Here is a 25,933-nt window from a genome sequence, read left to right on the forward strand (position 1 = left end):
TTTATCTATTAATCATATGCAAAAAAATAATTAACTAAATAGCACTTTCCAAATAAAAATGACAGCAGTTCTCGTGAGCGCTAAAGTTTCTGTTTTTTACAGCATGTTCAACAAGACTTTCCCCAAGTCTTCCCAATGGTTCTACTTGGCACAAACACTAATTAAACACAAAAAACACAACCAAAACAGAGGATAAATAATTTATTTATTGAATAACAACAAGGAAAAATATTGGGTTATCTCCTAACAAGCGCTTTTCTTTAAAGCATTATAGCTAGGCATTGGTCATTTTAATGATGCTCACAAAAAAGACAAGAATTGAAGCACAAAAGGAGCATCATAAAGCATGTGACAAACACATCTAAGTCTAACATACTTCCTATGCATAGGCATCTTAAAGGCAAACAAATTATCATAGCAAGCAAAAACTAGTATATGCAAGGAAGCGGAAGGAAATAATAGCAATCTCAACATAACGAGAGGTAATTTAGTAACATGAAAATTTCTACCACCATAGTTTCCTCTCTCGTAATAATTATATGTAGAATCATAAGCAAATTCAACAAAATAGCTATCACATAAAATATTTTCAACATGATCCACATGCATGCAAAGTTGACACTCTTTTAAAATAGTGGGACTAACATTAACTAAAGTCATGACCTTTCCAGACCCACTTTTATCAAAAATTTCATAAGATTGATCATTCTCAAAATTTGTGGGATCTAAAGTTGATACTCTTCCAAACCCACTTTCAGTAATATTGCAAACACTATTATCAATCTCATATTCATCATGGGACTTAAATAAATTTTCAATATCATATTGCTGGACAGCCTCCGCACCGGCATGAGGACAGAGCCCCTACTCAAGCGCCTGGTGGTGGTGGCCACCGACCCCAAGGGGCTCGAGCGGTGCCGGCGCATGCACCCGCTCTGCCACCTGCTCTCCGGCGCGAACGGGGCCGCCCCCAACGGCACGGAGCTCATGTTCTATGACAAGGACTACGTGGACATGATGTGGGCGCGCAACAGGTTCCAGGCGCGGGTGCTCGCGCTGGGCCACTCCTTCCTCTTCACTGACCTGGACATCTTGTGGTTCTGAAACCCGCTGCTGCGCATCTCGGTCGGCGCCGACATCACCCTGGGCTGCGACAACCATTTCGGCTCCAACCCGTACGACCTCGACAAGGCCGCCAATGGCGGGTTCGTGTACGCGAGGCCGACCGCGGCATCCCTGGCCTTCTTCAGGGACTGGTACGAGGCGAGGACGCGGTGGCCCGGGGAGAACGACCAGGTGGTGTTCAGAGAGATGAAGCATGAGCTGGCCGCAAGGCACGGGGCGACCGTGCAGCTCGTGGACACCACCTACTTCCATAGCGCGTGCGAGGCGTGGAAGAAGTTCAACTTCCATGAGATATGCACCTTCCACGCAGCCTGCATCCACGGCCTGCAGGACAAGATCGACAGGCTCAACGCCGTGCAAGACGAGTGGAGGCAGCTCAAGGCGCAGCAGCTGCTGCTCGGTGCCAACAGCACCGCGCTCACCTACTGATCAAACTTTCTTGCTGCCTGTTTGGTTTGCTTCCTTGTTTTGCTGGATAAGATTGACCTGTGCAATTGTTGGGTTCTTCCTTGTCCACCGAGACATGTACAAACGAGCAGAGCGGCACGGGCATTTGCGTGGCTAGATTTGTTATGAGTTTTATATTTATCGGCAATTTTGAATTCCTTTTCCATTTTATTCATAAGCTTCCTCTACTTTTCTTTATGCTTAGATGTTTAGTAAAGTATTTTATCATAGCATTTCATAGACATAAAAACAGAAAACCTCAATAGATACATATTGTAGGCTTATGATGCATATTGAACTTAACATACTATTACTAACCAAAATTTTCGTTCCCCTAAAAAATTTAGTTAAGAGTCTTAATGCTTGTGTTTTTCGTATTTTTTGGGAACTTCTATTCTTAAACTACTCTAGTATGATATCGATGATTAAATTTGGACCGAGGCCAGCTCCCCGTCTTCCACCCCGCGGCCTCCTTCCGCTCCGACTCAACTTGAGCTCCGACCCCGAGCTCGCCGTCCTTGTGCGGCGGGGTGACTTCTTGCTCACCCGCCTTGAGCACAGCCCGGCGTGGCGCCTCCGGGACTGCCGCAACAGTTGGCTCCTCCTCTGCAGGGGCGACTCCCTCTCCGTCTACGACTCTATCTCCCACCGGCTCCTCCTCTGCAGGGGCGACTCTATCTCCCATCGCCGTCCACGGAACGAGCCCTCCTGTAACAGTAATAGAATACTTTATAAAAATAGAAAAGGAGGAAGACCCCAGCGTCTGCATCTGGGCGATGCATGCAACCACTTTATTAATCATTCGGATAATGATGTGATGGACAAGACCCATCCGTTAGCTTAGCATAATGATCGTTAAGTTTTATTGCTATTGCTTTCTTCATGACTTCTACATATTCCTTTGACTATAAGATTATGCAACCCCCGAATATCGGAGGAACACCTTGTGTGTTATCAAACGTCACAACGTAACTGAGTGATTATAAAGATGTTCTATAGGTGTCTCCGAAGGTATTTTTTGGGTTGGCATAGATCGAGATTAGGATTTGTCACTCCGAGTATCGGAGAGGTATCTCTGGGCCCTCTCGGTAATGCACATCATGATAAGCCTTGCAAGCAATATGACTAATGAGTTAGTTGCGGGATGACGCATTACGGAACGAGTAAAGAGACTTGCCGGTAACGAGATTAAACTAGGTATGAAGATACCGACGACGAATCTCGGGCAAGTAACATACCGATGACAAAGGGAATGACGTATGTTGTCATTACGGTTTGACCGATAAAGATCTTCGTAGAATATGTAGGAAACAATATGAGCATCCAGGTTCCGTTGTTGGTTATTGACCGGAGATGTGTCTCGGTCATGTCTACATAGTTCTCGAACCCGTAAGGTCCGCACGCTTAACGTTCGATGACGATTTATATTATGATTATGTGTTTTTGGTGACCGAAGATTGTTCAGAGTCCCGGATGAGATCACGGACATGACAAGGAGTCTCAAAATGGTCGAGAGGTAAAGATTGATATATTGGACGATGATATTCAGACACCGGAATAGTTCCAGAGCTTGTCGGGTTTTTTTCGGAGTACCGGGAGGTTACCGGAACCCCCCGGGAATGTAATGGGCCAACATGGGCCATAGAGGAGAGAGAGGGCAGCCCACAAGAGGGTGCCCCCCCCAAGGGGAGTCCGAATAGGACGAGGGGAGGGGGCGTGGCCCCCCTTTCCTTCTCCCTCTCCTCTCCTTTCCCCTTTCCACTCCGGGAAAAAGGGAAGGGGGAATCCTACTAGGACTAGGAGTCCTAGTAGGACTCCCCTCTCTTGGCGTGTCCCCTGGTGGCCGGCCTCCTCCCCTCCTTTATATACGGGGGCAGGGGCACCCCATAGCACATCAATTGTTCTTAGCCGTGTGCGGTGCCCCACTCCACAGTTTACTACTCCAGTCATAGTGTCGTAGTGCTTAGGCGAAGCCCTGCGCGGATCACATCACCATTACCATCACCACACCGTCGTGCGGACGAAACTCTCCCTCGACCCTCTGTTGGATCAAGAGTTCGAGGGATGTCATTGAGCTGAACGTGTGCAGAACTCGGAGGTGCCATACGTTCGGTGCTTGACTGGTCTGAACAAGAAGAAGTTCGACTACATCAACCGCGTTAACAAACGTTTCCGCTTTCGGTCTACGAGGGTACATAGACACACTCTCCCCCTGTCGTTGCTATGCATCTCTTAGATAGATCTTGCGTGATCGTAGGAATTTTTTTGAAATTGCATGTTATGTTCCCCAACATGCATGACTTGACATCTTCACCGAAGCTCCGTGCAAGACGAAGCCGCTCCACCTCTTGCCTCGCGCAGAAGAGAAACCACCAAACTCAACCATGGACCAAGCCTTCCATCATGGCCAGCGCCCCAGGCTCCTCTTCGCGCCCCCATGGCCCTCAAGAAGGGAATTGGCAAAGTTGCTTTGTACCTCGTCTTCAGCTGAGCAAGCTCCAGACGCAGGGTTATCTCCCTCTCGTGGATCTAGTCTCCGTTCGAGCGGGCCTATATTCAATCGGCAACGACGCGATGGCTGAGAATTTCCCCGCCCCCAATAAGGGGGAGAGGGTGTGCTTCGTCCCGTTTTTGTTACGGGGCCTGGGATTTCCAATCCATCCCTTCCTCTGGGGGTTATTGCAATTCTGTGGCATCCAACTACACAACCTCACCCAAGGTTCGATTCTGCACATCTCAGGTTTGTCGCCCTCTTCAAGCTATTCTTAGGCACCGAGGCACATCTCAGGTGGACCGAGGCAGGGCCGACCACCGCCGCCATCGTCGAAGCCATCGCCGCCGCTTCTAGATCGGACGCACCTCCACGCGCGTTTGGGCCCCGCCACCCCTAAGACGCGGGAAAGAGGAAGGACCCCCGCCACCGCCCACCGCCGTCGGCCTCCGGGGGCTGGCCGGCAGTGTCCTCCGGCAGCGGCAGGAGGAAGGGACGAAGATGCTTTAGGCCCCGGCGGCGGCTAGGATTGGGGCGCCACCCGAGTCGCCCGAGGGGGGGGGGGTGGGGTTGGGTCCTCCTCTTTTCTGTTTGCTCGGCGGCCATGGAGAAGACGGCGCAGCTCCGCGTGGTCACCGTGCCGCTAGACGGCCATAGGATGCGAGCCATAGAGTACCACTCCTGTACGCCATCACCGTGGGTGGATGGCATCATCAATGTGACACTAGGCACACAGCGGACGATGCACGCCTCCGCGGCTGGGCTTATATTTTGGAGCTATGACCAGAATCCTCGCTCTTGCTTGACACCAGCACCATGACAGTCTCCACGGTCCCTCTCCCAGTTCCACTGGTACTCGTGTCGACGCAGCCGCTAAGGCCAGTGCCAGCATATGCCATAGGAGAAACCGAGGCCGGTGCTTGTTGCCTTGTGTTCATCGTTGGCAGAGCGGCCAGAGCCACGGTTTAAGTGTGGGTACTCAAGAAGAACGGCAGTGGAAATGTGTGGGAGTTGGAGAAGCAAAGTCAAACAGGCGAGCAGCCTGCGATTTAGCGACCGTATGGTGGTTGCCGAATTAGCTCTTGTTCACTGTGTGGGTAGCAAGTATTCTCACTTTGTCATTGATCTGAAGAACCTGAGCCTCAAGGACAAGTTTGTTTGTCATCGCCCCATGGCTTACCCTTTCCAAATGCCATGGCCACCTGCTGGGTTGCTGGCTACTTCCACGTGTGAGCGATCCACGCCTCAAACATATGCCAGCAGAGGTACGAGTGGATTCGCAGGTTCTTTGATTGCCACCGGCCTGTTGCAGAGAACTTGTTGATGTCTATGACTTGCCTCAGGATTGATGGCCTTGGTGTCACACATGCCAATCACCATAGCATATGAAATTCAATGAAACTGAATTATAACTAGTAACTTTACTGCTTCCTTACCAAACTGAACTGACAATACCACATTTGGCATTAGCAACTGTCGTGATACATAGGATCTTTTGATAGTGATCGAGGTGTGAGTAAAACTACAAGTTTGTCACTTTTTATCTTCTCACCATTTACAGATGCTGAAAATCAATACGGAACACTTTCTTCTAGTAGGAAGCGTAAGAGTAATGATGAAATGTCAAGTGGTAATGAAACAACGGAGCCATGTACCTCCATATCTTCTTTGATGAATTAATCGTCGCAGAAGAAATTTTGCTATGAGATTGGACCGCTGTCGTGATAAAGGAGATCAACTGTCAGCGGTCCTAGCTCTGCAGCTGATACTGAAGATGATCATGACGATGCGCGGGAGACAACAACTTCAGCTCGTGGGCCGGAGGCCCGGCCCACTCGTCGTCGAGCCCTTCCCCAGTGGCTTGCAGGCCCAGACTGGACCCGCTAGCGGGATGTAACGGTAACCCATATATTAGGGTGTGGGTGTGTCATTGAGATCTGGGATTGGAATGGTGGCTTCGGCCGAAACTACTGTAGCTTGCTGTGAGGGAGGTTGGGAGGAATAGCCATGGCTACGGCCGAATTCTGTTGATCTGCGCCGGCTTTCACATTTGGTATCAAAGCCGTTCCGATCCTGGAGATTCCTTGCCATCCGCACGCTACCCGCCTGCGTATCCGCCGTCGGAAAGAGGCCATGGACAAGCTCTCGGCGGAGGGGAGACACATCCATGAAATCCTCAAATCCTCGATCTCCGACGACCTCGACCACTGTTAGCCATTTCTTGTGCACAACCTGAGTGGTTAACAGAAATTCTGAACAGTTATACACAAGATCCTGTTGCTCAAAACCTGTTACAACGGTTAGCTGTACAACCTGCATCCAAGGACAGTTACCAACTAGTGCAATGGCTCGTCAGATACAAAGGAGCAATTTGGATAGGCAACAATCCCCCTCTGCACTCCAAAATATGTCAAGCTTTCCATGACAGCCCTGTTGGTGGCCATTCAGGATTTCCAGTGACATATAAAAGAATCCATGCCTTGTTCAAATGGGTGGGAATGAAGAACTTTGTCAAACAGCATGTTCTGTCTTGTCTAGTGTGTCAGCAGGCTAAACCAGAAAGAGTAGCATATCCAGGTTTACTTTCCCCCCTTCCAGTACCAACACGAGCTTGGGATACTGTGACCATGGATTTCATCTCAGGTTTGCCTTCTTCTGACCAATTTGACTGCATCATGGTAGTGATTGACAAGTTCACGAAGTATGGCCATTTTGTCCCAGTGAAGCATCCTTACAATGCACAGAAAATTGCAGAACTATTCTTAGATAATATCTATGAACTACACAGTATGCCCAGACTGATTGTATCAAACAGAGACCCGGTTTTCACTAGTCAGTTCTGGCAGTTGTTGGTAAGAACTGGTGCTACACTTAATATGAGCTCAGCTTATCATCCTGAAACAGACGGTCAAACGGAGCGTGTTAACCAGCAGGTGGAATGCTTCCTCCGTTGCTTCATCATCGCACACCCGAAGAAATGGGCCCGTTGGATTGCCCAGTGTGAATTTTGGTACAACACGAATTGGCATTCGGCTCTGAACAAGTCCCCGTTTGAAGTGCTCTATGGTCACAGCCCTCGTTACTTTGGCATTTCGCCGTCAGATACTGTAGCTCCAGTTGATCTTCAGCAATGGCTGGAAACCAGAGCAGTGGTCCAACAATCTGTCCGTCAGCATTTGCTTTGTGCCCAGCAAAGGATGAAAATGCAGGCTGATAAGAAGAGAACTGAACGCGTCTTTTCTGTTGGAGATCGTGTGTTCCTCAAGTTGCAGCCGTATGTGCAAGCCACAGTGGCTCATCGCGCCAATCATAAGCTGCCTTTCCGTTACTTTGGGCCATTCGAAGTGTTGGACAAAATTGGTGAAGTTGCTTACAAATTGCAGATGCCAGAAGCTAGCAAGATACATCCTGTCTTCCATGTGTCCCAACTGAATAAATTTGTTCCTGCCACTCACCAGGTATCTAGCTCGCTCCCTTCTGATGACATTCATCTACAGGTTCCATATCGCATTTTGCAGCACCGCATGCGTCGTCGTGGAACGCGCTCCATTGCGCAAGTTCTTGTGGAATGGAGTGGGAGTTCTCGGGACAAGGCTACCTGGGAGGACAAGGACTCCCTCCAACAGCTGTTTCCGCGGGCGCCGGCTTGGGGGCAAGCCGCTTCTCAAGCAGGGGGGAATGTCAGCGGTCCTAGCTCTGCAACTGATACTGAAGATGATCATGACGATGCGTGGGAGACAACAACTTCAGCTCGTGGGCCGGAGGCCCGGCCCACTCGTCGTCGAGCCCTTCCCCAGTGGCTTGCAGGCCCAGACTGGACCCGCTAGCGGGATGTAACGATAACCCATATATTAGGGTGTGCGTGTGTCATTGAGATCTGAGATTGGAATGGTGGCTTCGGCCGAAACTACTGTAGCTCGCTGCGAGGGAGGTTGTGAGGAATAGCCATGGCTACGGCCGAATTCTGTTGATCTGCGCCGGCGTTCACATCAACACTTACATGCTTCAGCGCCTTTTTGTGAGTATATAATTTCTTTTGGAGAAACAGAGCCAAAAATTCAATATTATGCTTTGTTTGCTAAAATATGTGTGTGCATGGTAGACAAGAAACATACCTATATATATCAAATTCAACACAAGCAAGCATCTAATGCAGCACATCGATCCCCTGGGCTGCCGGAGATTGGCCTGATAACGTAAGTCGGCGTGGCGACGGTGAATGGCGAGTGTCTCGAAGCTGTGGTGATGTCAGACAATGAGCGTGCCGGAGATTGGCCCAACAACGAGAATTGACTGCCCGTGCTTGGGCGTGACGACGGTGAGCGGCGAGCGTCTCGAAGCTGTGGTGATGTTGGACAATGAGCCCGAGTGGAGCGAGGCGGCTGCAGGCAGCAGGCTTCACAGGTTGATAATTCACAGGACGTGGCGGCCACATCGTGGAATCTGAGATGGCCATCGTCCATTGAGGCACAGCGACGCCAGTATGCCCGCATCTCGCACTTGCGTGATTACCTCGCTCAGCGCCAAGCATAGCAGCAACTTGAAGCAGCCCTATTGTCGAGTAGGCATCTCTTCCCTTCTGTCTCCTTTTCTGGATAGCATATATGATTTCTTATTCTTAAGAATGGCGCTTTAACAACATCAGCCTCTCCTATATATTGGTCCGAGACAGTGGATTCCTGGTGGCTGCAGATGAAATCGTCGAACGGGCCGGGCGGTGTCTTCGATTCTAGGGCTAGAGAAGATGTATAGGAAAGGGGGCCTGGAGCCCAGGACTGGCTGCTGCCAATTTGAAGAAGACAAAGCTTACGGCTGTAAGTTTGGGCCCCTGCTACATATTCATCATATAAGGTTTACAGCAGAAATCAAGTCCTAGGTTCTTTGATTGATTTTGATGATTCTTTTGTTTCCATACATTGCGTCAACTCCAACTTCAGAGCTGGAAGTCTGGAACAAGACGTGCAGAATGCCATGAACGATGGAACAAGGTACCACCAGTTGCAGCCTAGATTAGATACTTGAGTACGTGAGAAAACATGTGTCCTAACGAATAGTACAAACATCAGCCTTAATTTCTGAGTGAATATTTGTCATCGATAATTACAACTCCTGAGTTTATCTGAATATATCGAGAAGTAAACCTTTGTAGTACACACATGGATTATTATTTGAGATGTATTCTGAATTTCTGATGCATGAATATACACATTAGTTATCTATGTGTGGAAACTTGGCACAAATTGATGATTAAACCAGCTAAAATTGTTTCCAAAATGGACTCCTTGCTACAGTCAAATCATTGATAACTGCTGGAATTTTGTCTATTTTGGGCCTAGCCCAATAGTAGTTTCAGAAATTCCTAATAAATCCTAGAGGCCCACACAGCCCATTTGTCCAAGGAAAGAGGTGGAACAAAAGTTTAGTCCCATATTGCTAGTTTAGACGGAGTTGGACCTCTTTATAAGGGAGGTTCTTTCCCCACATGTATGAGCATGAGAACAAGAGGGACATCCACGTGCGCTCCTCCTCTGCCGCCCGCCTCGTCACGACGCGCCGCGGGTTGCGGGAATGAGCCGAGCCGATGTCTAAATTTTTGCCACGCACGACGGGTATACAAAAGGTCACGTGGGACTTGAAACGTTTTTCTGTAGTGGACACTGAATTCGAACGGCGCGCCTCTTCGGCCGCTGCCTGTTCGCTTCGTCTCCCTTCGTTGCTTCACCTCCCGCCGCAGCCTCTTCGCGTCCTTCTCCTGTGCCTATATAAGAGAGGTCGCTCCTCTCCAGAGAGACACACCAGAAGATCCTCTTCCTCTTGCCACAAAGTTCCTGAGCACTGCGCTGCTGCTACGATCTTCCCCATCCCGGCTTGCGGCGTGCACCGCAGGTCGGGACAGTAGGCATCCGAAACCGCACCTTTTGAGTCCTGTACAGGAGAAGGGTGATAAGGTTTTTGGGGAGCGCTCAGCGCGACTACTGGCTGCTTCATCACGGACGATCCGGTCGCCGACGACTACTTCCCCGACGACGACTTCTTCCCCGACGTCCACGACCTCCTCGACGACATGGCAGGCGAGGACACCGACCCCAAGTCCAGCGCTTCTGCTGCTGCTGTCCCGTACGTGTTCTTGTCTTTCCTGTTAAAGGTTCTGCCGCAGTTTCTTGTTCTAGTCCTTGTCCTACGCATGATATGTTCTACTTCATATATGCAACTAGTTCTACTGTCTGCTATAGATATGCTAGGCTACGGTTCATATATGCAGAAACTACTTACCTTCTCTCTGTCAGAACATATGACTTGTTTTATCTCTATTATATTACTCATACTTTATCTAGTATTTCTGTTAATAAAATCGTTTGGTAAATTGCTCATATTTCCAACAATCCAAAAACCTTATTATAGGCAATTTACCCCAAGTGGTTTTGCTGCTTCTATGAGACCTCCTATGTTTGAGGGTATCCACTATAAGAGGTGGCGCGTGAGAGCAGTCTTATGGTTTCAAACCATGAGTTGCTATGACGCCACTCTCGGCAAACCTGAAGGAGAGCTTGATGCTCAACAGGCAAAAGCTTTTCAGAAAATGGATACTCTGTTTAAGGCTGCTCTCTTGAGTGTTCTTGGTGAGAACATAGTTGATGCTTATGCGTCAATTGATAATGGAAAAGATATGTGGGATGCACTCGAGGCCAAGTTTGGGGTCTCAGATGCTGGCACTGAGCTGTACATCATGGAGCAATTCTATGATTACAGGATGACTGAAGAGCGCTCCGTGGTTGAGCAAGCTCATGAGATACAGTCATTTGCTAGAGAACTTGAGCACTTCAGTTGTATGCTACCGGACAAGTTTGTTGCCGGAGGTATCATCACTAAGCTTCCTCCTTCATGGAGGAACTTTGCTACCTTGCTGAAGCATAAGAGGCAGGAGTTATCCGTCCCGGATCTCATTGGCACTCTTGATGCGGAAGAAAAGGCGAGAGCAAAGGACACACGTGCTCGAGGTATTGAGGGAGGATCTAGTGCCAATGTGGTACAGAAGCAGAACTTCCAGCCCCACAAGTTCAAGAACAAGGGCAAGTTTGATGGTAAAGCAAAGTTTGATGGGAAGAACAAGGCTGTGCAACACACGAACTTCAAGAAGAAGAATGGCAAGAAGAAAGGTGCTTGCCATGTGTGTGGGGATCCTGATCATTGGGCTCCTAGTTGCCCTAATCGCTATGACAAGCGTAATCCTGGGAAAGGCGGCAAGACCGCTAATGTTGTCATTGGAGACACTGACATGAAGGATGCTGGGTATGGTATATTTCCCACTATTCTTTCAGTATGTCATTCTCCTGACTGGTTGATTGACACGGGTGCTAATGTGCATGTATGCGGTGATATTTCCATGTTTTCGTCTTATCAGACCGCAGGGACTTCAACCGTGCTGATGGGCAACGGTTCAAGTGCTTTTGTTCGTGGTGTTGGCACGGTCGATCTGAAGTTTACTTCGGGGAAGATCGTGCGGCTGAAGAACGTGCATTATGTCCCCTCCGTCAATAAAAATCTTGTTAGCGGATCTCTTCTGTGTAGAGATGGCTACAAGCTTGTCTTTGAGTCGAATAAATTTGTAATATCCAAGTATGGAACCTTTGTTGGTAAAGGCTATGAGTCAGGAGGCTTGTTTCGTTTATCCTTATCAGACGTTTGCAATAAAGTTGTTAATCATATTTGCAACAATAGTGAATCCGATGTGTGGCATTCACGTCTCTGTCATGTTAACTTTGGTTGCATGTCGCGACTAGCGAAGTTGAACTTAATCCCTAGTTTCACCACCGTCAAGGGATCTAAGTGTCAAGTGTGTGTGCAAGCTAAGCAACCTCATAAGTCTCACACGACTGCGGAAATAAGAAATCTTGCACCACTAGAGCTCATACATTCAGATCTATGTGAAATGAATGGTGTTTTGACAAAAGGTGGAAAGAAATATTTCATGACGTTAATTGATGACTCCACTAGATACTGCCGTGTGTATCTTCTGAAATCTAAGGATGAGGCTTTGAACTTTTTCAAGATCTATAAAGCCGAAGTGGAAAACCAACTTGATCGAAAAATCAAGAGGCTTAGGTCCGACCGTGGTGGAGAGTATTTTTCCAATGAATTTGATGCTTTTTGTGCGAAACATGGTATAATTCATGAGAGGACGCCTACCTATTCACCTCAATCAAATGGGGTGGCCGAAAGAAAGAACCGTACTCTAACTGATTTGGTTAACGCCATGTTAGACACATCGGGTCTCTCCAAGGCATGGTGGGGGGAGGCGATATTGACAGCATGTCATGTCCTGAACCGAGTCCCCACGAAGAACAAAGAGATAACTCCATTCGAGGAATGGGAGAAGAAAAGGTTAAAACTCTCTTATCTGCGAACATGGGGTTGTTTGGCGAGAGTTAATGTTCCAATTCCAAAGAAGCGGAAGCTTGGACCAAAGACTGTGGATTGTATTTTCCTGGGATATGCTTTTCATAGCATTGGCTATAGATTCTTGGTTGTAAAATCTGAGGTACCTGACATGCATGTCGGTACGATCATAGAGTCGAATAATGCGACTTTCTTTGAAGATATCTTTCCCATGAAGAATATGGCTACCTCATCTAATCAGGAGATGCCTAGTTTATCGAATCAGGAACCAGTTACAATTACCGAACCTACCATTTCGATGGAACACTTCGAAAGTCCCGTGGAGGAGAACAATGAAGTTCCTACCAGGAGCAAGAGACATAGGACTGCAAAGTCCTTTGGTGATGATTTTCTTGTGTATCTCATAGATGACACTCCCAGTTCTATTTCAGAGGCCTATGCATCTGAAGATGCTGACTACTGGAAGGAAGCGTTTCATAGTGAGATGGATTCCATCTTGGCAAATGAAACTTGGGAGATAACTGATCATCCTTATGGGTGCAAACCTATAGGATGCAAATGGGTATTCAAGAAGAAGCTTAGGCCTGATGGTACTATTGAAAAGTACAAGGCTTGGCTCGTGGCTAAGGGTTATACCCAAAAGGAAGGTGAAGACTTCTTTGATACTTACTCACCTGTGACTCGACTGACCACTATTCGAGTTCTACTTTCACTAGCTGCCTCGCATGGTCTTCTCGTTCATCAAATGGATGTTAAGACTGCTTTCCTAAATGGAGAGTTGGACGAGGAAATTTATATGGAACAACCAGATGGGTTTGTACTAGATGGTCAGGAAGAGAAAGTGTGCAAGTTACTGAAGTCTTTGTACGGACTTAAGCAAGCACCCAAACAGTGGCATGAGAAGTTTGAAAGAACTTTAACAGCTGCAGGCTTTGTTGTGAACGAAGCCGACAAATGTGTGTACTATCGCCATGGTGGGGGCGAGGAAGTTATCATGTGCTTGTATGTCGATGACATACTGATTTTCAGAACAAATCTGAAAGTTATTAAGCAGGTCAAGGATTTCCTATCTCGTTGTTTTGAGATGAAGGATTTAGGAGTGGCTGATGTCATTCTGAACATCAAGTTGTTGAGAGACGATGATGGTGGGATTACTTTGCTTCAATCTCACTATGTGGAAAAGATCTTGAGTCGCTTTGGCTATAGTGACTGCAAGCCCTCTCCAACACCATATGATGCTAGTGTGTTGCTTCGAAAGAATCGAAGAATTGCTAGAGACCAATTGAAGTATTCTCAGATTATTGGCTCGCTTATGTACTTAGACAGTGCTACAAGACCTGACATCTCTTTTGCTGTTAGCAAACTGAGTCGGTTTGTTTCAAAACCAGGAGATGTGCATTGGAAAGCTCTAGAAAGAGTTTTGCGTTATTTGAAAGGCACTGCAAATTATGGAATTCACTACACCGGGCATCCAAAGGTGCTTGAAGGGTATAGTGACTCAAACTGGATCTCATATGCTGATGAGATAAAGGCCACGAGCGGTTATGTATTCACTCATGGAGGTGGCGCTGTTTCTTGGAAGTCTTGCAAGCAGACCATCTTAACAAGGTCAACAATGGAAGCAGAACTCACAGCACTAGATACAGCTACGGTCGAAGCAGATTGGCTTCGTCGGCTCTTGAATGACTTACCGGTTGTTGAGAAACCTGTACCGGGTATCCTTATGAACTGCGACAATCAAACTGTGATCACGAAAGTGAGCAGCTCAAAGGATAACATGAAGTCATCAAGACACGTTCAGAGAAGGTTAAAGTCTGTCAGAAAAATGAAAAACTCCAGAGTTATTGCATTGGATTATATCCAAACGTCTAAAAATCTGGCAGATCCTTTTACGAAGGGTCTATCTGAAAGTGCAACTATCCCTAGGTGGTTTTGGTAATTCATAACAACATATAGCTCATTGAGCTAATGCTATTCCAAGATGATTATTTTAGGAAAGCTCAATGATTGGCATGGCATGGATGTGAAAGTGGAACCCTCAAAATGCTAAGGACAAAGAATTGGCTCAAGCTCAAAAGTTCAAGACTCTTCATTTTATATTTTAGTGATCCAAGATCACATTGAGTCTTTAGGAAAAGCCAATACTATCAAGGAGGGATGAGGTGTTGCTTAATGAACCTCTTTCTTTATGTGCTTGGTGATATGCTCCAAAATCCTCAACCACTTTTCCATAGCCACAAATGACCTAAACTCTAAGCCAAACTCGGTCATACCGATTCTTTCAATCCGGCGCCACCGAGTTTCACTTGTCATTTGCCACTGCCAAACCCTAGCAATTTGGTCCTACCGATAAGGATCTCGGTCTCACCGAGATGGGGTTGCAAACTCTCTGTTTCCCTTTCTTAACTTTTTGGTCTCACCGAAAGAGCGAATCGGTCCCACCGAGATTGCAATGTAAACTCTATGTTTCCTTCTTGTAACTTTTCGGTCTCACCAAAAGAGCGAGTCGGTCCCACCGAGTTTACCTGACCAACTCTCTGGTTAGCTTATTGCCAAACTCGGTCTCACCGAGTTTGTGCAATCGGTCTCACCGAGATTACGTTATGCCCAAAACCCTAACCAAATCGGTCCTACCGAGTTGCATGTCGGTCCCACCGAAATCTCTAACGGTCACTAGGTTTGCTGAATCGGTCCGACCGAGTTTAACCATTCGGTCCCACCGAGTTTGGCGAATTGTGTGTAACGGTTGGATTTTGTGTGGAGGCTATAAATACCCCTCCACCTCCTCTTCATTTGAAGAGAGAGCCATCAGAACCCATACACCATTCCAACTCATATGTTCTGAGAGAGAGCCACCTACTCATGTGTTGAGACCAAGACATTCCATTCCAATCATATGAATCTTGATCTCTAGCCTTCCCAAGTTGCTTTACACTCAAATCTTCTTTCCACCAGATCCAAATCCTATGAGAGAGAGTTGAGTGTTGGGGAGACTATCATTTGAAGCACAAGAGCAAGGAGTTCATCATCAACACACCATTTATTACTTCTTGGAGAGTGGTGTCTCCTAGATTGGCTAGGTGTCACTTGGGAGCCTCCAACAAGATTGTGGAGTTGAACCAAGGAGTTTGTAAGGGCAAGGAGATCGCCTACTTCATGAAGATCTACCGCTAGTGAGGCAAGTCCTTCGTGGGCGATGGCCATGGTGGGATAGACAAGGTTGCTACTTCATGGAACCTTCGTGGGTGGAGCCCTCCGTGGACTCACGCAACCGTTCCCCTTCGTGGGTTGAAGTCTCCATCAACGTGGATGTAGGATAGCACCACCTATCCGAACCAAGGGAAAAACATCCGTGTCTCCAATTGCGTTTGAATTCTCCAAACCCTTCCCTTTACATTCTTGCAAGTTGCATGCTTTACTTTCCGCTGCTAATATACTCTTTGCATGCTTGCTTGAATTGTGTGATGATTGCTTGACTCGTCCTAGAATAGCTAAAATCTGCCAAGAACTAAAATTGGGAAAAGGTTAAGTTTTTATTTGGTCAAGTAGTCTAATCACCCCCCTCTAGACATACTTTCGATCCTACAAGTGGTATCAGAGCTTTGGTCTCCATTTGCCTTGATCTCCATAGCTTTTGGTGATCATAGCCTTGGTTTCACAACCTAGGAGAGTATGGCTTCTAGCGAGGGAAACTATCACCGTAGAGGTCCTTACTTTGATGGCACTAATTTTGCTAGTTGGAAGCATAAAATGAAAATGCATATTCTTGGACATAACCCCGCCGTATGGGCTATTGCTTGTGTTGGTTTGCAAGGTGACTTCTTTGATGGGAGAGAACCAAACCGTGAAGCTACCGCAGATGAGTTGAAAATGTTGCAATACAATGCTCAAGCTTGTGATATTCTCTTCAACGGATTGTGCCCCGAAGAATTCAACAAAATCAGCCGTCTTGAGAATGCAAAGGAAATTTGGGACACTTTGATTGATATGCACGAAGGTACCGACTCTGTCAAGGAATCCAAGTTGGATGTGCTCCAAAGTCAACTTGACAAGTTCAAGATGAAAGATGGTGAAGGTGTCGCTGAAATGTACTCTAGGCTTGCTCTCATCACAAATGAGATTGCCGGCTTAGGAAGTGAAGAAATGACCGATAGATTCATCATCAAGAAGATCCTAAGAGCCTTGGATGGGAAATATGATACCGTGTGCACATTGATCCAAATGATGCCCAATTACAAAGATCTAAAACCAACGGAAGTAATTGGAAGGATTGTTGCTCATGAGATGTCACTCAAGGATAAAGAGGAACTTCACAACAAATCAAGTGGTGCCTACAAAGCGTCATGTGAAGTCCCCACATCATCAAATTAGAAACAAAACTTCAATGAAGAATTGAGCTTAATGGTGAAGAACTTCAACAAGTTCTACAAGAGAAGAAGCAAAGATAGAAGCTTCAAGTCAAGGTCCTACAATGACAAAAGATCTTCTAGTCGAGAGCGAAACTGCTACAATTGTGGAAGACCCGGACACTATTTCAATGAGTGTACGGCTCCCTACAAGAGAAGAGAAGATTCTCCAAAGAGAAGAAACAAAGAATCACCACCAAGAGAGAGAAGGAGTAGAGATGATCTCTATGAACGGAGATACTCACGGAGAAGCAAGGATTCGGAAAGGAAATAAAAATCATCAAGGAGCTACACAAAACAAAGACATCAAGCTCATGTTGGTGAATGGGTATCCGGCTCCGACTCCGACAGCCACTCCGAGAGAAGTTATCACTCCGACTCCGAAGATACTCAAGATGAAGGTGTTGCCGGTCTAGCACTTGTGTCAACCAACTCCTACGACATATTTGACTCACCAAATGAAGGAATTGGAAGATGCTTCATGGCCAAAGGTCCTAAGGTAACACACCCCGAGTATGTTGATTTTAATAGTGATGAAGATGACTTGTTAGGTGATGATGATTTGCTTGTTGACAACTCTAGTGATGAGTACTATGATGAAACATCAATCAATCATGCTAATCAAGATAAAACGAATGACAATGATAAGGAGAAGATTGAGGCTCTAACTAAAGAATTAAACACTCTTAAGTTAGCTCATGAAACTATCTTCGAAGATCATCGAGAACTTTTAAGAGCTCATGAGAAATTACGCTTTGAAAAGCTCAATCTTGAACAAGAGCATGACTTCTTAAAAGCGATCAATGATGATCTCCGCAAAAAAAGTTCTTCTTACATTGCCAAGCGTTTACTATTATCCACTTACATGCCTCAAGTCAAGTCTAGTAACAAGAACAAGAAAGATTCTTCCTCTAGTAGTAACAATGATCTTGCTAAATCCAATATTGTTGCTTCTAGTAGTTCTCTTGATTCCACTAATGATTCTCTTAGCCAAGTTACACTTGAGCAAAAAAATAGCTTATTGAAGGGAATTATAGAGAAAGGAGTATACAAAAGCCTTGCCGGGAGTAAGCAATTCGAGGAAATTGTGCGCAAGCAAGGAATGCACCGGAAGAATCAAGGTGTTGGTTTTGAACGAAAGTTCAATGCCAATGGAGTTGAGTGGGAAGAAGATCAATACCCCAAGACAAAGTTTGTTCCTCAACAAGAGAAGTATACTTCTTTCAAGGGGACACAAGCCCAAGATGATCTTCAACCACAAGACTACAAGCAAAAAGGCAAGGACAAGCTTCAAGAGGAGATTGATGCATTTGAAGAAGCTCCTAAGACCTTAGTCAAGTGGATTCCCAAGACCACGTCAAGTTTCACTTCATCAAGTACGACTACAACTCCAAGGATTCCCATCAAGATGGTGTGGATCCAAAAGAAGAAGAACTAGAGAGTTCTTGAGGGTGACTCCGCCAACATATTTCACTCTTACAATTTTGGCAAGAACAAGTGCAATCAACTTCCACATCATGCACTAGTTCAAGGAGTCACAAACCCTCTTGTTGGTAAGACAAGGGACAAGGTAACTTAAAGTTTTCATGGACATCATCTTGCGTGTGCATCACTCTATGTCTATGGATATCCTTGTTTGTTCCTTGTGGGACTAACCCATGTAGGTATTGAAAGTGCAATTCACTCAAATGGATAGCTCCAAGTGATCTACGTCAACATTGAGCATCCACATCTTCAACATCTACATGAAGTCATCATCGACAAAACCCAAGGTTAGTTCATCCCTCTTAGGGGGGATATCACATCTAGGGGGAGCTTTACTCTAAGACTTGAGCTAAAGCAACTCTAAAGATGTGAATACAACAATGCTTTATGTAAAAGTGGTAACCCCACTTGAGCTTAAACAATGAGTATGACCTACGATCAAGTGTTCTCACTTGACTCCTAAGTCAATATACTCATATATAGATGACCTAGTCATCGCAAATTGCTTGATAGATGCTAGAATTGGTTGTGCATGCTTTGCCACATATTTCATTTGCCATCTTATTGTGTGAGCATGTTGGTTGCATATTTTACTCATTCAAGGACATCCACTTGTTGTTTTGATTGCTTGGCTTTATTTCCTTTTGCCAAGTGGATGGACAAGAATGCCTAAGAACCTCCTCTAGCTACCTATGCTTTTCTCGTCTCAAACTCTATTCATGCTGCATCACAAAATTTGATCAAGTCAGATTCGAACCACTCTGTGTGAGGAGTGCTCGGAGTCCCCGATTCGTCATAGACTTAAACTTCCAAAACCTCTTTGTGATTCTCGGTCTGACCGATTCCATACTTTCGGTCCTACCGAGATCATTAAGTTGATCTAGGTTTTCGATCTCGGTGCAACCGATTTGAACCACTCGGTCACACCGAGTTGCAATAACTGCATACAGTTTTGCATCTCGGTGCCACCGAGTTGTTCCACTCGGTCACACCGACAGGGTCGGGCTATATATAGTCACGGGCAAAATTTGAAAATTCCTCCGAAACCCTTCGCCCGCGCGATAGCCTGCTCTGCCTTCGTGGTCTCCGGATCGTCTCCTCGCCGCCAGCCGCCTCCAGTCGCTGGTCTCCGTTGTCGTCAACGGGAATTCTGCCCCGCCGTTGTTCGCCGTAGCGAGTCTCCGCCGAACTAGGGTATGGACTCGATTTTTGTGCTATTCTCCAATCCGATTCCTAGCACATTGTGATCATCATGATTCTTGCCATGTTTGATAAACTCCTATCCAGTCAATGAACTTGTAGATTAGGTTTAATTCGAAAATTTTAGGGTTAGGTTTCCGCCAAAACCATCTCGGACCCACCGAGTTGAAAAACTCGGTCCCACCGATTTGGCTTATGCCATTGCACAAGTGAAACTCGGTCTGACCGAGAATTACTTATCGGTGTGACCGATTTTGGAACTCTGTGAAACCCTAGCAGTCTCGGTGCCACCGAACTATGACTCGGTCTGACCGAGTTCACTAGTTCTGGTGCCAAAACTTCTTCGGTGTCACCGAGTTTAGAAATCGGTAGATCTGAGATGCTTTCAGTGGGAAACTAAAACTAAGTTTTTGAATTATTCTTTTGCAAAAATCTCTGCATTTTGTGATGCTCATCCACTCTATCTCATCTATAATCTATTCACAGGGTCAGCAGTCAGATTTGCAACATGTCAGATCAGAGTGATAGCCAGAATGTGTCAGAACAGCAAGTGGTGATGAGTGAGGGCACTAGTCCCTCCAGCTCTTCAGATGATGGTAGCAGAAGTACCCCAAGCAATCTGCCAAAAGATGCCACTAGACAAAGGAAGAAGAGAACTTCTGATTCTGAAGATGAAGATTATGTGGCAGAGGAAGAGGCCACATCCAAGAGAGTTGAGCTAGCACAGGGCACAAAGCCAGGGCTGAAGATAAAAAGGCCAGCAGGCAGGCAGCCTATGTCAAAGGCTAGAGCTTCAACTGAGAAGCCTGCACCCACAGAGCCAGTTGCTGCTGAAGGCAAGAAGAGGAAAGAGAGGGTAAAGAAGACTGTGGCTAGAGTGCTTGGCAAAGCCTCCATTATGGAAGAGGAAGAGGAAGAAGAGGTTGCTGCACCAGCACCTAAGGCACCCAAGCTAATGGGTGATGCTATCAAATCAGGGGCTACTGCATCTAAGCCCAAGGCTGCATCAAAGGTCAAGACAGCACAAAGAGAAATACAAGGAGCATACCTGCTGCTGAAAAGAACAAGGCCCCAGTGCCTGAAGCTGCTGAAGAAGAGGATGAAGAGCAAGTTCTCAGAAAACTCAAGCCCAAGATCCCAGACCACAACGATGCTCATCCTGTGGCTGAGGATATGAAGCTCAGGAGAGACTCAGGGCTGAGGAAGTGGAGAGAAGCAGATCCGTATGCTTCAAGGAGAAGGACTGCTGTGGATTACAGATTTCACACCAAGGAACAGCAGAACTTCTATGAGACAGTTTTGCTTGACAAGAAGCCAATAGTTTGTGACATGAGATGGGTCGACTGGACCTACATGAAGGAAAATGAGGAACACTATCCTGGAGTGTATGACAGCTTTAGTGCGTGTGGAGTTGCAGACTTTGTTGGGCAGAAGCTCACAAAGTGGAACGAGGAGCTAATCATGCAATTCTACTCCACAGCACATTTCTACCCAGATGAGAGAATCACATGGATGTCTGAAGGTACAAGGTACCAATCAACTGTTGAGGAATGGGCAAAGATGATCAATGCCCCAGAGGAGCAAGCAGATGACTTGGACATTTATGCCAAGAAGAAAATGGATCACAACTCAATGTCCAACATGTACAAGGAGATTCCCAATGAAGCTCTTGATACTTTCAAGTTTGGGTCCGTGCACTATCTTCTGTCAGGGCTGCCAACAATTAACTGGATACTAAGGCACACCCTACTGCCCAAGTCAGGTGATCACAAGATGATCAGAGGCCATGCAATAAATTTGCTTCATGTGTTTGATGTGCCTCAGAAGTTCAAAGTCATGAGCCTCATAGTGGAAACAATCAAGAGGACTGCAGCAGATCAGAAGAGGAGCTGTGGATATGCCCCTCAGATTCAGGAGCTCATCAACTCAAAGATGGGCACGGGCATATACTTGTTGGATAAGGAACACCTGCCCATCCGTCCAGACTTCGAAGATAATCAAGTTGTTATGACTGAGAATGAGCCATCATCTACCCAAGCACAAGCCAAGAAGGAGAAGGCGAAGAAGGAGAAAGCTGCCAAGATGCCTACCCAAGAGGAGGCATCTGAATATTTTCTGAAAACCAAACAAGAGCAGCTTGGTTACCTGATTGCGTCCACCCTGCGGATTGAGCAAGGACTAGCCACCCTAACTCAGAACCAGGCAAACTTAGAGAGGATCATGGAACAGAGGTTCTATGACATGGACATCAAGGTGACAGAGATACAGACTGCCGTGGAGCAACTCCAGGATGACATGAATGAGAGGAGAGGCAGGACTACGACTGATGCCTTTGCCAGGGTGCCACGAGGTCCGAGGTCGTCTGCAATGCCAGTTGCTGACACCAGAGCCACCACGTCTGCACCAGCCACTGCCTCAGTTCCACCAGCTCCAGCATCCACTTCAGCCTCAACTCCGACCACGTCTATCGAAGGCTTCGTCCTTGGAGTGCTCCGGACTCCACCATCACCTGAAGATCAAGCCTGAGTGTCGACTTAGCACTATGCATTTTCTAGGAACTTTTTGGTAACTTGTTGCCAAAGGGGAAGAAAATGTATAGATCATAGGCTTCGAGCGAGAGTGTTGCTTTATTCTCTCTTGTTTTATTTGGTGGTTTTTCGAACTTTATTTGCTTGTGTGTGAGATACTATGCCCTTATCTGTGTGAGACATCGATGATCATGTGTTTGATCATAAGCTACACTTAATATTTGCTTAATATTATCATATTATTATCCTATTCATCTTATGTGATCACTCACTATTCTTGGTGATGAGTGCATGTATTTCTTTCTTATCATTTTAAGCGCTCCATCAAGATGTATGTGACATGGAAGAGTAACCCATGACTCTAACTCTTTGTGCATTTGCAGTCCAAAGCAAATTTTAAATATGCACAAATTTAGGGGGAACTCTTACTTGTCACATACTTCTCAAAGCGACGATATACTTCATGATTATTATAATTTGTCGAAACTTTGATCTATATGTTGTCATCAATTACCAAAAAGGGGGAGATTGAAAGTGTAACTATCCCTAGGTGGTTTTGGTAATTCATAACAACATATAGCTCATTGAGCTAATTCTATTCCAAGATGATTATTTCAGGAAAGCTCAATGATTGGCATGGCATGGATGTGAAAGTGGAACCCTCAAAATGCTAAGGACAAAGAATTGGCTCAAGCTCAAAAGTTCAAGACTCTTCATTTTATATTTTAGTGATCCAAGATCACATTGAGTCTTTAGGAAAAGCCAATACTATCAAGGAGGGATGAGGTGTTGCTTAATGAGCCTCTTGATTTATGTGCTTGGTGATATGCTCCAAAATCCTCAACCACTTTTCCATAGCCACAAATGACCTAAACTCTAAGCCAAACTCGGTCATACTGATTCTTTCAATCCGGCGCCACCGAGTTTCACTTGTCATTTGCCACTGCCAAACCCTAGCAATTCGGTCCTACCGATAAGGATCTCGGTCTCACCGAGATGGGGTTGCAAACTCTCTGTTTCCCTTTCGTAACTTTTCGGTCTCACCAAAAGAGCGAATCGGTCCCACCGAGATTGCAATGTAAACTCTATGTTTCCTTCTTGTAACTTTTCGGTCTCACCGAAAGAGCGAGTCGGTCCCACCGAGTTTACCTGACCAACTCTCTGGTTAGCTTATTGCCAAACTCGGTCTCACCGAGTTTGTGCAATCGGTCTCACCGAGATTACGTTATGCCCAAAACCCTAACCAAATCGGTCCTACCGAGTTGCATGTCAGTCCCACCGAAATCTCTAACGGTCACTAGGTTTGCTGAATCGGTCCAACCGAGTTTAACCATTCGGTCCAACTGAGTTTGGCAAATTGTGTGTAACAGTTGGATTTTGTGTGGAGGCTATAAATACCCCTCCACCTCCTCTTCATTTGAAGAGAGAGCCATCAGAACCCATACAACCATTCCAACTCATATGTTCTGAGAGAGAGCCACCTACTCATGTGTTGAGACCAAGACATTCCATTCCAATCATATGAATCTTGATCTCTAGCCTTCCCAAGTTGCTTTCCACTCAAATCTTCTTTCCACCAGATCCAAATCCTATGAGAGAGAGTTGAGTGTTGGGAGACTATCATTTGAAGCACAAGAGCAAGGAGTTCATCATCAACACACCATTTATTACTTCTTGGAGAGTGGTGTCTCCTAGATTGGCTAGGTGTCACTTGGGAGCCTCCGACAAGATTGTGGAGTTGAACCAAGGAGTTTGTAAGGGCAAGGAGATCGCCTACTTCGTGAAGATCTACCGCTAGTGAGGCAAGTCCTTCGTGGGCGATGGCCATGGTGGGCTAGACAAGGTTGCTACTTCGTGGACCCTTCGTGGGTGGAGCCCTCCGTGGACTCGCGCAACCGTTACCCTTCGTGGGTTGAAGTCTCCATCAACGTGGATGTAGGATATCACCACCTATCCGAACCACGGGAAAAACATCCGTGTCTCCAATTGCGTTTGAATTCTCCAAACCCTTCCCTTTACATTCTTGCAAGTTGCATGCTTTACTTTCCGCTGCTAATATACTCTTTGCATGCTTGCTTGAATTGTGTGATGATTGCTTGACTCGTCCTAGAATAGCTAAAATCTGCCAAGAACTAAAATTGGGAAAATGTTAAGTTTTTATTTGGTCAAGTAGTCTAATCACCCCCCCTCTAGACATACTTTCGATCCTACACTATCACGTAATGTGATAGATAAAGCATCGAGGGAGATGGGTATGAGACCCACAATATGAGTTGTTCACAGTGGTAACCTATTCTTTGTGATCGGAGATCCCGTAAATTAGATGTGGAAGACAAGCTGTTGGTCAACTGAGAGGAGAGTATCCTTATTATTCACAATACCACTCCATGAAGATGCAATACTCTCCTTATCTGCATGGCAGGTTAATGTATATCTTAATGTGTTCTAAGTGGCTTATTTAAGCAGAGATGTTATCCTGCAGAACATCTTTTGAAGAACACACCTATATGAGTCTGATTGTCAAACGTCGCAATCTATGAGAGTAGGGTTCTCTCTAGTAAACTCATGAAAGGTCACGGAGTATGACGCATAAGCTCCACCCGCGGGGAAGACCCACGGTAGCCACGTATCGGTCAAGGCTTTATGTGAAGCTAGATTCGCAGAAAACTTGCAGTTCAAGGCCCAGTCCACTGTTCAAGTTGCTTACTAGTGTAGCATAGAGTTCTATGTGAAAGTTCAACTTAACAGTCTCCACTGCAGTACCGGTATATAAAACAGTGTTCTGGAACCAAAGGCAAATTTTTTGTGTGCCTCTGGGATCTGGTGGGGGATTGCTGGAATTTTGTCTATTTTGGGACTAGCCCAATAGCAGTTTCAGAAATTCCTAATAAATCCTAGAGGCCCACACAGCCCATTTGTGCAAGGCAAGAGGTGGAACAAAAGTTTAGTCCCACATTGCTAGTTTAGAGGGAGTTGGACCTCTTTATATGGGAGGTTCTTTCCCCACATGTATGAGCATGAGAACAAGAGGGACATCCACGTGCGCTCCTCCTCCGTCGCCCGCCTCGCCATGCCATGCCACGCCATGCCTCGTCACGACGCGCCACGGGTTGCGGGAATGAGCCGAGCCGATGTCTAAATTTTTGCCACGCACGATGGGTATACAAAAGGTCACGTGGGAGTTGAAACGTTTTTCTGTAGTGGACACTGAATTCGAACGGCGCGCCTCTTCGGCCGCTGCCTGTTCGCTTCGTCTCCCTTCGTTGCTTCACCTCCCGCCGCAGCCTCTTCGCGTCCTTCTCCTGTGCCTATATAAGAGAGGTCGCTCCTCTCCAGAGAGACACACCAGAAGATCCTCTTCCTCTTGCCACAAAGTTCCTGAGCACTGCGCTGCTGCTACGATCTTCCCCATCCCGGCTTGCAGCGTGCACCGCAGGTCGGGACAGTAGGCCTCCGAAACTGCACCTTTTGAGTCCTGTACGGGAGAAGGGTGATAAGGTTTTTGGGGAGCGCTCAGCGCGACTACTGGCTGCTTCATCACGGACGATCCGGTCGCCGACGACTACTTCCCCGACGACGACTTCTTCCCCGACGTCCACGACCTCCTCGACGACATGGCAGGCGAGGACACCGACCCCAAGTCCAGCGCTTCTGCTGCCAAGGTTGTCAGAATCGCGATTCTGTTGTACGATTCTACGACTTTGCGATCTAAACTAACCCCTCTGATTCTACGATTTTGGTTCATAGAATCTACGTTTTTACGATCCTGATAGTGAAGATTCTATGATTTGCGATCCTGCCATTGGAGCTCCGATCCGATTCAGAACCGCGATTTTGACAACCTTGTCTGCTGC

At 46.4% G+C, this 25,933-nt stretch overlaps 2 pseudogenes; both read left to right on the forward strand.

Annotated features, from left to right (window-relative positions):
* Positions 1–825: 825 nt before the first annotated feature.
* LOC147988620 (uncharacterized protein At4g15970-like) lies at positions 826–1,554 on the forward strand (annotated as a pseudogene).
* A 455-nt stretch (positions 1,555–2,009) lies between these two features.
* LOC147988621 (uncharacterized) lies at positions 2,010–5,788 on the forward strand (annotated as a pseudogene).
* Positions 5,789–25,933: the final 20,145 nt, after the last annotated feature.

The sequence above is a fragment of the Triticum urartu genome, chromosome 1A (assembly GCF_056163025.1).
Source record: "Triticum urartu cultivar PI428250 chromosome 1A, HENAU_Tu73, whole genome shotgun sequence".
Classification (NCBI taxonomy): domain Eukaryota; kingdom Viridiplantae; phylum Streptophyta; class Magnoliopsida; order Poales; family Poaceae; genus Triticum; species Triticum urartu.